The sequence below is a fragment of the Rhododendron vialii genome, chromosome 7a (genome assembly GCF_030253575.1).
Source record: "Rhododendron vialii isolate Sample 1 chromosome 7a, ASM3025357v1".
Lineage (NCBI taxonomy): Eukaryota > Viridiplantae > Streptophyta > Magnoliopsida > Ericales > Ericaceae > Rhododendron > Rhododendron vialii.
In genome coordinates, this window is record NC_080563.1 from 17,986,254 (window position 1) to 17,997,846 (window position 11,593).

Sequence of the window (11,593 nt, forward strand, 5' to 3'; positions counted from 1 at the left end):
CCATGGCCTCCCCAGTAAGAGGTTGAACGAAGCACGTATGTCTAGTACACAGAATTTCCCAGGTTGATTGTTCCCAGGACATCGCGCCACGTGTTATCATAAGCACGGACACCCAGAGTCGATGGCGCAAAGTCCTTGCTTTTGAGGCCCATGTAGTAAGCGGTGCGGAGAGGGCACACGTTGATGGCCGAACCATTGTCTATGAGTATTGTGGGGACCCACTTTCCCAGGCATTTCATGGTCACGTGGAGAGGCTTATTATGATCGGTTCCTTTAGGCGGGAGGTCTTTCTCGGTGAAGGACAAGGTGTGTTGGGCAAGATTTGGGGTTATGAAGGCGATGAAGGCTTCTGGGGCTATGTCGGAAGGGACCTCAAGCTTGGAGAGAGAGTTGACAAGCCTTCGGTGATGCACGCGGGAAGCTGCCAACACTCCCCACATGGACATGCGGGCAGGGGTTTCATGAAGTTGCTGGATGATGGGGTCGGCGTTGGTATTTGGGTTTTGGTGGTGAGAGGCATTTGGGTTTGAGCTGACAAATGGATTAAGGTGGGTGGGCGGGTTAGGTTGACGTGGAAGGTTATTGGAGTTTGAGGAGTTATTTTATGGAGCTGGCGAGACAGGGGTGGAGTTGGCTGGATTCTCGGGGATGCGAGGGTTACTCTGTTGAGGTGGTGCTGCTCGGGACGAGCTTCCTTGCTGGAGGTTGGCGAGCTGGTATACCCTACCGCTTCTGGTAAGATTACTGACTGCCTTGGGGGTGGACTCCCACCAAATACCCTCCCAGAAATCGGAGAGATCGGTATTGGCCTTGCGTTTTCCCTTGTCGAGCTTTATCTTCTTCAGGGTGTCATTCAAGAGTTCCATCTCCAGGGTATCCCATATGTTCTTTTCTTCCAAAGAGTTCCAGAAGTCGACGTTGTTGCCGTTGTTGACTTGCAGAGAGCCTTCATCCAACATAGCCTTGTTGACGGTTAGCTCTTCACCATCGACCCATACGTTCACCATTTCAGCCCTACCCCAAAGGTCTTCAGGATCTAGCACACAGATATGGGGTTCGTCAGGGATCTCAACAACCGGTTGTGGGAAGAATTCATTAATAATGTACTCCTGCGGACAGAAGACATGATCCAAGGTACGGGCGAAGGCGTCAGAATCCCTGGCGATATTGATTATGGCTGAAGTGGAGAGTTCGGAGAATAAGTGGGGGTTCATCAGATCAGGGCCCTGTCCTTCTTCCTGCTCCCAGAACAAGTACACCAAAGATGTTTCGTCAAGAGGATCTGAATCGTCTATCCAGAGCCACCCACTGGGTTCTGGGTCCCATTCGTCAAATTCCTCGACTGGTTCAGGCTCTAAGAATAGAGCAAACAGGGAATATCCATCAAATGGATTAGCCATCATCTCATCCCAGTCTTGTCTCCACTCACCATGTTCCAATTCTTCGACTTGCTGAGCATTAACTGACACGGGCCACACTCCGCTGACAATGGCTCGTTGTTCCACTGCAAGGAAATCACTTGCCAGGTCCTCCCACCTTCTTTGAAAATCCCACTCCACCGTTTCAAGTGCACAGATAGCATCCTTGGCCGGAATCTCGACAATTGGCTTGGGTTCGGTGATAGGGATGATGTGAAGGCTTGGGTTGAAGGGGTGGCTTAGGGAAATGTGGTTTGTGCGGGCGTTTGAATGTTTTGAGAGTGGGTTGGAGACGGTATTGGGCTTTTGGTGAGGTATAGGAAGGGTCTTGTTGTCTATGAGGTCTTGAATGGCGTGGCGAAGGCGGAAGCAGTTGTCGGTTATGTGGCCAGGATTTTGGTGATAGGCGCAGAAGGCGTTGGGGTTGTGAGAGGCAGAGAGCTTTTGTGGCAGTGGGGTGGGAGCAAGCGGTTTGAGGAGATCACGTTCGACCAACTTTTCAAACACCACAGAGAGAGGTGCTGAAAATTGGGCAAACACACGGGGTTGGGATCGAGATTGACTGGTTTGGTTTACAATCTGGTTGACGGGTTTGGCTTGGGCCGTGTTTGAGGAGGTGTTTGGGAGTTGGGTGTAGTTGGAGTTTCCAAACAGCGTGCTGCTGTTACCGGAGTAGACCTTCTTGGCTTTGGGAGGAGGTTCAGGTTTGTCGAGGATTCCCAGTTGAACTGCTTCTTCGACGGCCAAGCCTGTGTCGAAGAATGTTTTAAAATCAGAGCAGGCCTGAGCCATCACCATATGCCTTGCAAGGTTGGGCTGAAGATTCCGGACAATCATCCGGATTTGATCTGTATCGGTCGGCCTATCCTTCATCTGTGCTGCCTTAGATCTCCACCTTTTCACAAAGTCTGCGAAGGCTTCCTTGGCTTCCATCTTTGTAGATTCGAGTTCCCGAGTGGTAATCTCCAGTTGGATATTGTAATCATATTGCGCCACAAAAGCCGCACAGATGTCTTTCCATGAGCGTTTCTTCCTTTCATCCAACGAAGTGAACCAGTAAAGAACATGTCCCACCAAGGTCTGGGAGAACATCTGGGCCATGGCGTCCCTTTCTACTCCCCACATAGACAGTGCTCCAATGTACCCAGTCAAATGCGCTTTTGGATCCTCAGTCCCGTCGAATTTAGCAAAGTCGATTGGTCTAAACTTCTCCGGAAGCTTCGCATTGGGAAAAAGGCAAAGCTTGTTGATGTCAAAACCTGTCGAGGCAATCTTCTCGTTTCTCGCAACAGACTGTTCTACCTGGGTGATCTTTGCCAAGACCGCTGCCATCTCGATGTTCTGCGGGGCTTCCACTTCGAGGATCGGCTGCTCCGGGTTGGGATTTAGGTTTAGATTAGGGTTTGGGTTTGGAATTGGGATTAGGTTCGGATTTGGATTAGGGTTTGGATTTGGATTAGGGTTTGGATTTGGGAGTCGTCGGGCAACCCCGGTTATCATCATCATGAGTTGGGCGATTTGGTTATCGGTACGTTCGCCCAGACGCTGAATAGCTTGCGTGACTTGCCCCATTTCTCCATTTGGGATTTCCTGGTTCGGTTCCGGGTTTGGATTAGGATTGGGATACAGATTTGGATTTGGGTTTGGATTGCCTTCGTTAGGATTTGGATTGCCTCCGTTAAGGTTGAGGTTTGGGATTAGATTTGGGTTTGGATTGTCTCCGTTTGGGTTGAGGTTTCCGATTAGCAGGTCCATTTCCACCCTTAAATCCGATGCACTGGCGGGGTCTGCCTGAAGTTGGAGCCGTTCCAATCTCTGTCCCAAGGGTCTGGTCCAGGAGGGTATGATATTCTTCTTCCTTGGCCCAATTGTTCAGAACTGATAGCAAAGCAAAAATCGTGCTCAGATGTGGTCCCTGCTTACATTTTATGAGATTTGTGCATAATTCTTTGGAAAATGTGTGCGTCACCATCACCATCATCGACTCTGATTTTTGAAAAATGATTGAATATCTGTTATGAGAGGTTGCCTTGATCCTCGGATTTTTAGGGTGTATCCTCATTTAGGAAGCGTCGTTCCCCAAAAGATGCTAAAATAAGTTAAGTATTCGACTAGTATTTCATCAAGAAATTGACCATCGGTTTGGAATGACTTGGGGTGAACAACGTGATACGATAACCGAAGTGGCGTAAGCAGCACATTTGCTTTTAGCCTGGGCGGTGTCGGTATCACGATGTTCTGTTTCCGTGTCATTCCTCCCTTTGGTTAATTCTCCGACCGAACACTAGTCAAGGACTTAACAAAATCCTAGTTTCCCTTAGGTTTTCGCTTGAGGACTCATACGGTTAACAACACGCACAAGGGTGCGTGACTCTTTATCGGGTCTCAGCAACCTCCCAAAGACCGCGCGAGCAAGTCTCGATAACCGTGGTTGACAGCATGATGACGTGAGATGAAATGCAGCACATAGACAGGGTATAGCACATAATCCTGCCTTGCAGGCTCCTGTCCTAATTTGGAATGTTCTATGGCTTGCTAAACATGTACAAAGGCCGGTTTTGGCTTGAAATGGGTTCCCCGGACTAGAGTCAAAGTATACCTCCCACTATTGAGCGTACACCCAATAATGGTACAAACGGTAGAGATGACTCATCACGGTCGAGGGTTGCTGAGCGTTCCGGGATTCCCCATCACCGGCAAGCCGGGTAGGATTGCCGAAATGCAACAGCGGGGCTGCACAAGATATATACACAAGAAATAGACGATGAAACAAAATCAATTTGAAAATCCCACAAACATTTTTCAAGCTTGGCTCACAAGTTTAATTAAACCATTTCCCCAGCAGAGTCGCCACTGTGGGCTACCATAGCCCCGGGTGAGATCTGGGCGGCCCGAAAAACATACCGCTCCATCGAATCGATTTGAAAAATTTAAGGAGTCGCCACCCGGATTTATGGTTCGTCACCCGAGAAACCGTTTTTGATTTGAAAATTGATTGATTTGAATTGAAAACCAGAGATCATTCGAGGGTTCGGAAGCCATGTTACGAGGGGGGAAGGGTTTTACGGCACCCCCCTCGCTCGACGCGATGTCGGTCTCTACTAAACATTTGTGGGATTTTTCAAAGGGATTTTGTTTCATTAAGCATGTAGCAGGTATCCACAGGTATAGCAAATAGAAGGTGTATGCTGGTGCTTGTGTACGAGGAGTGATGAAATGATGATGGACACATGCATGATGGCAAAGCAGTGTAAACTGCCACTAGATCAACTCTCGAGCGCTCGAGAGCACTCTCAAGCGCTTGGGAGTGTTACTGACCAAATCCTACGGAGTTTGTTAGTCACAAATAGGATGCCAAATAACAGTGTATGCTGGTGCACGTGTATAGGGGTGATTATGTGATGAAGGACAGCAAGATAACAGGAAATGAAACACTACTCACTGGCTTCACTCTCGAGCACTTGAGAGCACTCGAGAGCGCTTGGGAGTGTCTGAACCCCACCTGCATATTCTGTTAGTACTGACAAAACATAATGTAAAGACTGCAAAATGAAATACTATTAAGCAGACCACTGGCTCAGCAGAGGACTTGAAAGACTGAGATAGGACCTCAAGTTTTCAAATCATGTATCCTTGCCATTGCACGAACAGATCTACAATTTTAAAAGAGCAAATGTACACATCTGTGCATGCAGAAGCTCAAAAAACACAGAAAACTAGGAAAATGAAATGCAATGGCATGCATGCACTCTCGAGCGCTCGGGAATGGCTTCGAGCGCTTGGGAGTGAGCTGCATGCCAGCTTACACTCAAATAGAAAATGGCACCACTTTATCATGCAAACACCCTTATCTAAGTTTTTAACAAGAGAAGATCTTATTTTTAACTTAGGAAAACTTTGTTCTTACTTGAGATTTGTAAGAAACATTTCTGTTTTAGGAAAAATGATCTTCTGTGTTTGCATGCTGGAATAAAACCATTTTATTTAAAAGTGCACCTCACCCCCAGCCTACTGCTTACCAAAATGCCATGCATGGGACTGGAAACAGTCCCGAGCGCTCGGGACTGTTTCCAGTAGGGGTTTTGGGAAAACATTATTCGTGGACTCTTTGCTCTTGCTTTTTCACTAAGGTCTCCCAACCATGCACCCAGCATTAAGGACTGGGACAGGCTGAGAGACCCCCCTCAGAAGGGAGAATAGCCTCTTGATTTGAACCAAGGATAGAAATATTTCTACCTTTGCTTGACACTTTGCTCCTTGAATGGTTGTGAAAGGTGAATGTAGAGTGAAAAAGACAAGAGATCAGAAGCTAAGAGTGTTCTGGATTTCTTGCCCTTTTCCTTGATGATTTTGAAAAAAACCTTTGAAGTTGGGAAAGAAGTTTGAGTTTGAAAGCTTTTTCCCTTGAACAAGAGAGAAAAAAGAGGAAGGGTTTAGAGAGAGAGAACTTTCGTAGCCCCCTCTTTTCAGCTGAAAAACCAGGTATATATATAGAGCATATAACCCATGGTTTTGAAAATGAAATGATTTTGAAATAAACCCTTTTTTAAAGAAAGAGATCTTCAGCTGATATTGTAGAGACCCATAATTATTTTCTCAAATTTTAAATGTTTAATATGTGTTTGGATTATCGAAGTATGGATAATGCAGAAGATATGAGTTAGGTCAATGTGAGATGACTTGTAAGTTGTGGGAGTTGATGATGTAGTTATATACTTGAAGGGTGTGTGTGTGAATTGGCCTATATAAGGATCAAAATATCAGGGAAGATTATTTTCTTCCCCTGTACGCCTCTCTCTTTCTCCCGTCCTCTCCTCTCTCTCGGCTCTCACCTCTCTCACCTTCTCTCTTCGATTTCATCGACCACGAGTGAGACTTTTGAAAGATCCCAAGTACTAAAGTTGTTCTTTGCGACGAGAGCTTCCTATCCATCCAAGAAAATTCATGATCGGAGCACTTTGAGGTTTCCTCCATGTTCGGGCTTGCTTCTAACCTTCGAGGTAGAGATCCCCTGCCTTCTTTATATGTGTTAAGTGTTGGTTTGATGTGCAAGGATTAAGTTTGATCATCTATTTTGAGTCTTGAATAAATCTAGTGAATGCTGAATATTTCGTGGGTTCTGGTAATCTGTCGTTTTGGGGCTCTTCTGCTAGGGATCAATTTTTGGTGTCTTCATAACTGTTAAAGTACGTTTCAATACGAAGATTTCGGTACCAAGATCATGCAAAACCGATAATCACACAATTAGTTATGGATTTTTGAATACTGGCTGTTTGCTGGATGTGCGAATCTGTGCGTGGCTGTCTTCTTTTAACTTTCTGGGCATGACGAACATTTTGGGTGGCTTTGGGTCATTTACAGGAGGTGCATATTTAAGTTAAGAAGAGATTGGCGTTGGAATCAATTAATTTGGTTAAGTATACAATTTTTGGTGAATTTCTAAAGCTGGGTTGGTTGATAGGTGCGGAAATGGTTGCGAAACTGTTTTTCTTTTGATTGTTGGGTTAATCTCCTCTTGTTTCTGAACCTGGGATTTTTACTGAGTGTAGGGCTTGTCGTGGTGCAACTTTTGGCTTTGGTTTCACTATTTTTGAGTTTAAGATGAGTGAGTTATGATTTTTCAATCAATTTTACTTATTTTCGCGTAGAATCTGACAGCACCGGCGGACTTTGGTAAAATAGCCATAACTTCTAGCTCGGGACTCGAAATGATGCACCGTTTGTTTTGTTAGAAACTAGACATATAAAGCTTTCCAACGATACATCCCATGCATCATGGGTATGTCCGAGCGATAACAGATTTGCACACAAAACTGATCCAAATTCTGCTTTGCACCAGTTTCACTGCTACGCTGAGCTATAATCGCAAAGCCATAGTAAGGTTATCCGAACTCCGTTTTTGATGTATAACCTATGGATCAAAGAAAAAGAAGTATACTTTTCAATGGTTTAAGTGTCGTCCTTGAATTAGCGTCGTTTAATTGGATATAGTCTAATGTAAAGGATTAACTTTGCCAATTTGACATGTGGGGATACAATGGATTGAATTGAACTTAAACACTTTTAGGGCATTGTATTGAGCATAAATAGAATCATTGAGTATTGTCTAAACATGTTTCCATTTGATTGAATGTTCTAGGAAGTTCGAGTCGTCACGTGGATCGAGGTGAGTGATTTAATACTTAAACACATGGTTTTGAACTTGTTTTTCTTATCGAGCTTATTTGAACATGTTTATAAATTATGTACTCCATGGATAACAATGAAAGGTGGACTTATTTGTGAAATATTTGCGAATCTATTTAATGGCATTCCCAACGTCCGGTCTTGCTAGGGGACGGCTTAATGGCTAGCAAGGGTGTTTGAGGTTGGTATGTGTTTTGGGATAATGCATAGACGTTTGGCTTATCCACTACTGGGGACGCCCGGTAGCTTTGAATTTTGAATAGCGGAATGTGCATTATATTTGGCTTATAGTTTTGAGTTCTTTGTTTTGAAATATTATCAAATTATTTTGCATTGTCCATGGAAGGCATGTGAGTTAAGTATTAATCATTCACACGAGCTTTGGCTTAAGTATTTTCTTTTCCACCTTTCAGGAAGCGACGCGTAGTGTGGCAGAGTGTTTACTTTAGTTTGTAAATTTGTAGGTAAGCACAGCACTGAGAGGTTTATCCTTTTGGTTTGTAAACCTATGTAAGACTTTGGTTTGTTATCAATAAAAGTTAAACTTTTGCTTTCACTGTTATGTTTAGCCCTTTTTGATCATCGCTTGCTTAGATGATATTTGATTTGTGATTTGGCCTTAGTGAGAAATCACTGGCATTTGTCATGATTAAGACCTCAAGGGGCAGGTTAGGGTCGTGACAGATATCTTCTCTGACTGAGGTCGATTGTTGACTCACCTCAGCCGGCTCAAGGGGAATGCAATGATGGCTTGCATGGATAGTGGGAATCTTTTTCACCCATTGGGCACTGGGAGAGGTCTCGAGCGCTCGGGAGTGGTCTCGAGCGCTTGGGACTTCACTCTCGAGCCCTCGAGAGTGAGCCAGGCCAGTGGTTTTTGGAAAATAGTTTGGAGCGCTTGGGACTGCTTCCAAGCGCTTGGGAATGATTTTGACCATTTCCTTTTTAAATCCTTTAAGGAGCAACGTCTCAATTGGTACATGGCTTGTTTTGATCCATATTCATCATCGGGGAGCCTCAGGGCCACAAATTAAGGAAATTCGACAAGTCCAAATTGGGGTGTCTACACCTAGCATGTAGGACATCTTTTTCATTATCTTTATGGCGACGTTGCTAATGACAATGTCACTGTCAATCTGGATTGAGAAGACAGAGTTTGTAGTATCCAGTGAAAAACCTCCCAAAGCAATATCGTCCTCCCCATGTTGAATTTCTAAGAGCGGGGCATTATCCTCAACAGGCGCACAAATTCCAGAGTCCCCATGGATGGTGAGCATTCCTGTCTCAAGCCCCAAACGGTCTTCTGATGGAGAGTAGAGGGTACAACCATGATGTCCGGTCGATGCAACCAAGGCCTTCCTAGCAACAAGTTGAAGGAAGCAGGGATGCTTACCACATGAAATTCTACCTCAGTTTGGTAGGATCCGAAGGTCATAGGAAGCATAAGGGTCCCCCGATTACATTTCGACGAGCGTTGTCATATGCTCGGACCTTGACTTTTGATGGAGTGAAGTCCTTATTTTTGTATCCCAAGCAATAAGAAACACGGAATGGGTAGACGTTGATTGTTGAACCATTGTCAATTAGAATTACCGAAACCCATTTACCATGGCATTTCAAGGTGACATGTAGTGGCCTATTATGGTTCGTTCCTTTAGCGGGCAGGTCTCGATCGGTGAAAGTTATGGCATGCTTGATGGGTATGGTTTTGATGAGTGCCACGAGCTCATCAGGGGTTATATTGAAAGGAACTTTTAGATGGGAGAGGGCTTGGATAAGTCCTTCACGAAGGCGGGTGGAATGAATAAGTACATCCCAAACAGACATTTTAGCCTGAGTCTGCTTGAGTTGTTGCTTGATCATTCCTTCGGGGGTTTTATCAGGACATGAAGGCTCTTTGGCTGGTGGAGTAAAGGGTTGGAAAGTGTTTTTGGTTAGGGTAGTGAAAAGGTCAGATGGCATTTTGGTTAGGGGAGCTGCAGAGTTGGAGGATTCTCCAGTTTGGAGGTTAGGGGGTTGGTAGACATGGCTACTCCTAGTCAGATGGTCAATCTGGCTGTACTTTGATTCCTCACTCCATAAATCAACAAGAGCCTTGCGCTTGCTCCCAATGGTGGTATCCCGGAGATTGGCGGCCAGATCGGCGATAGCCAAATCTTCCCAAAGGTCTTCAAGCTTCCATTGCTCAGCTTCCATCACCGCCTTGTTTACAGTCCATTCTTCATTTCCCATTTTTATGTTAACAATTTCGGAGTTTGCCCATGGACTTGGTTTGGCCCTTGTCTCGTCTTCCCATAAGTTCATCATGGAGACATTAGCGTCTTCAAGAAAAGTGACCGATGGCTCAGATTCGGCTTCGTCCATAATGTAATCCATTGGGTTAAACTCGCTACTAGCTATTTCTTTTTCATGCACCGAGGGCTCTGGATTCAATGGGTTAAGGCCCACGTTGCTATACAGATTATCAACAACAAAGTCATTGAAATGGGAAAAGTCTGGGTTGGTATTCCTCAACAAACATTGCAAGGAGGAGAACATATCTAGTGGGTCATCTCTAGCCAAAATTTGATTCGCATCTGGGATTGGGTCTCATTCCCATTTGAAAGTTTCTTAAGGGACCTGATAGTTCTCATTCTATCCTTTAAACATCATGTATAAAGAGAGTCCATCGAGAGGGTCAGTATGAACATTCTGCCAATCAACCTCCCATTCAGGCTCGAATGGAAGTTCAACAGTTCTTTGAAAGTTAGCAGCTTCAAATTCCTCCCAATCGGCAATTAAGTTTCCCCATGTGTCTTCCCATTCCCAGAGGAAGCAAAGGGCAATTTCTTTAGGGATTTCCACAACTGGCTTTGGTTTAGTGTCAGGGATGATGAAGAAGGTTAGGTCAAAGTTCTGGGTGGTTGAGTCATCGGCTAAGGTGATTTGGTTAATACGGAAAGGGGCGTTATGCTGTGGTAAGGGCTTTGAGATGGTATTTGGCTTATCTGGGGAGGAGCTTCAATGACTTTGTTGTCAATGAGGTTTTGAATCTCATGATAAAGGCGAATGCAGTTGTCAGTAGTGTGACCAGGCATCTAGTGAAATTCACAGTAAACATTTTGGTTAAGGTTTGGTGGGATAGTTTGTGGCGGTGGGAGCACTTTTAGAACCCCAAACTCAACAAGCTTTTTGAACATGGCGGATCTAGGGGTGCTGAATTGGGTAAAGGTTCGGTTATGAGATTTTGGTTTTTAAGAGATTTGGTTTACTTCTGCGGGTTTGGTAGAAGAGGTTCCAGCTTGATTGACATTTCCAAAGAGGACGTTGTTGTTCCTAAAGTATGCCCTTTTGGACTTTGATCCTGATTCTTTCTTCTCCAAGGTACCGTCCCTCAAGGCTTCTTCCATAGCTAGACCAGAGTCATAGAAGGTTTCGAAGTTTGGGGCGGCTTGAGAAAGGACCATGTATGGTGCAAAAGAGCTTGGCAAGTTCTTTGTAATGATTCGAATTTGTTCCTTCAGATCTGGCTTGTTTTGCATTTGCGCGGCCTTGGCTCTCCAACGTTTCACATAATCCGCAAAGCTTTCTTTGTCACCCATCTTAGTGCTTTCTTGTTCCCTTGTGGTCATCTTTAAGTCCACATTGAAATCGTACTGGGCTACAAAAGCTATCCCAGTACCTTCCCAAGTTCGTTTCTTAGATGGTTCAAGGGTAATAAACCATTGTAGTGTAGGACTGGTTAAAGACTCGTGAAATAGTTGCGCCATGGCTTCTGTTTTAAGCCCTCGCATTGTGAGGGAACCAACATACCCCTGGAGATGAGCCTTCGGATCAGTTGTGCCATCAAACTTTGAAAAGTCAATGCCTTTGAATTTTTTTGACAGCTTGGCATTTGGGAACATGCACAGCTTGCTCATGTCGATCTCCCCTTTTCCAAGCTTCTTAGTTTTTCGAACAGACTCCTCCAACTTTCCAATCTTGGTAATGAGGGCAGCCAGGTTAGGATC

At 44.8% G+C, this 11,593-nt stretch overlaps 1 long non-coding RNA gene across 1 annotated transcript; it reads left to right on the forward strand.

Moving 5' to 3' along the window:
• Positions 1-5,991: 5,991 nt before the first annotated feature.
• LOC131333845 (uncharacterized) lies at positions 5,992-8,157 on the forward strand. Its single transcript, XR_009201929.1, has 3 exons — positions 5,992-6,418; positions 7,558-7,584; positions 8,018-8,157. It is a non-coding gene; the product is annotated as an uncharacterized LOC131333845 (long non-coding RNA).
• Positions 8,158-11,593: the final 3,436 nt, after the last annotated feature.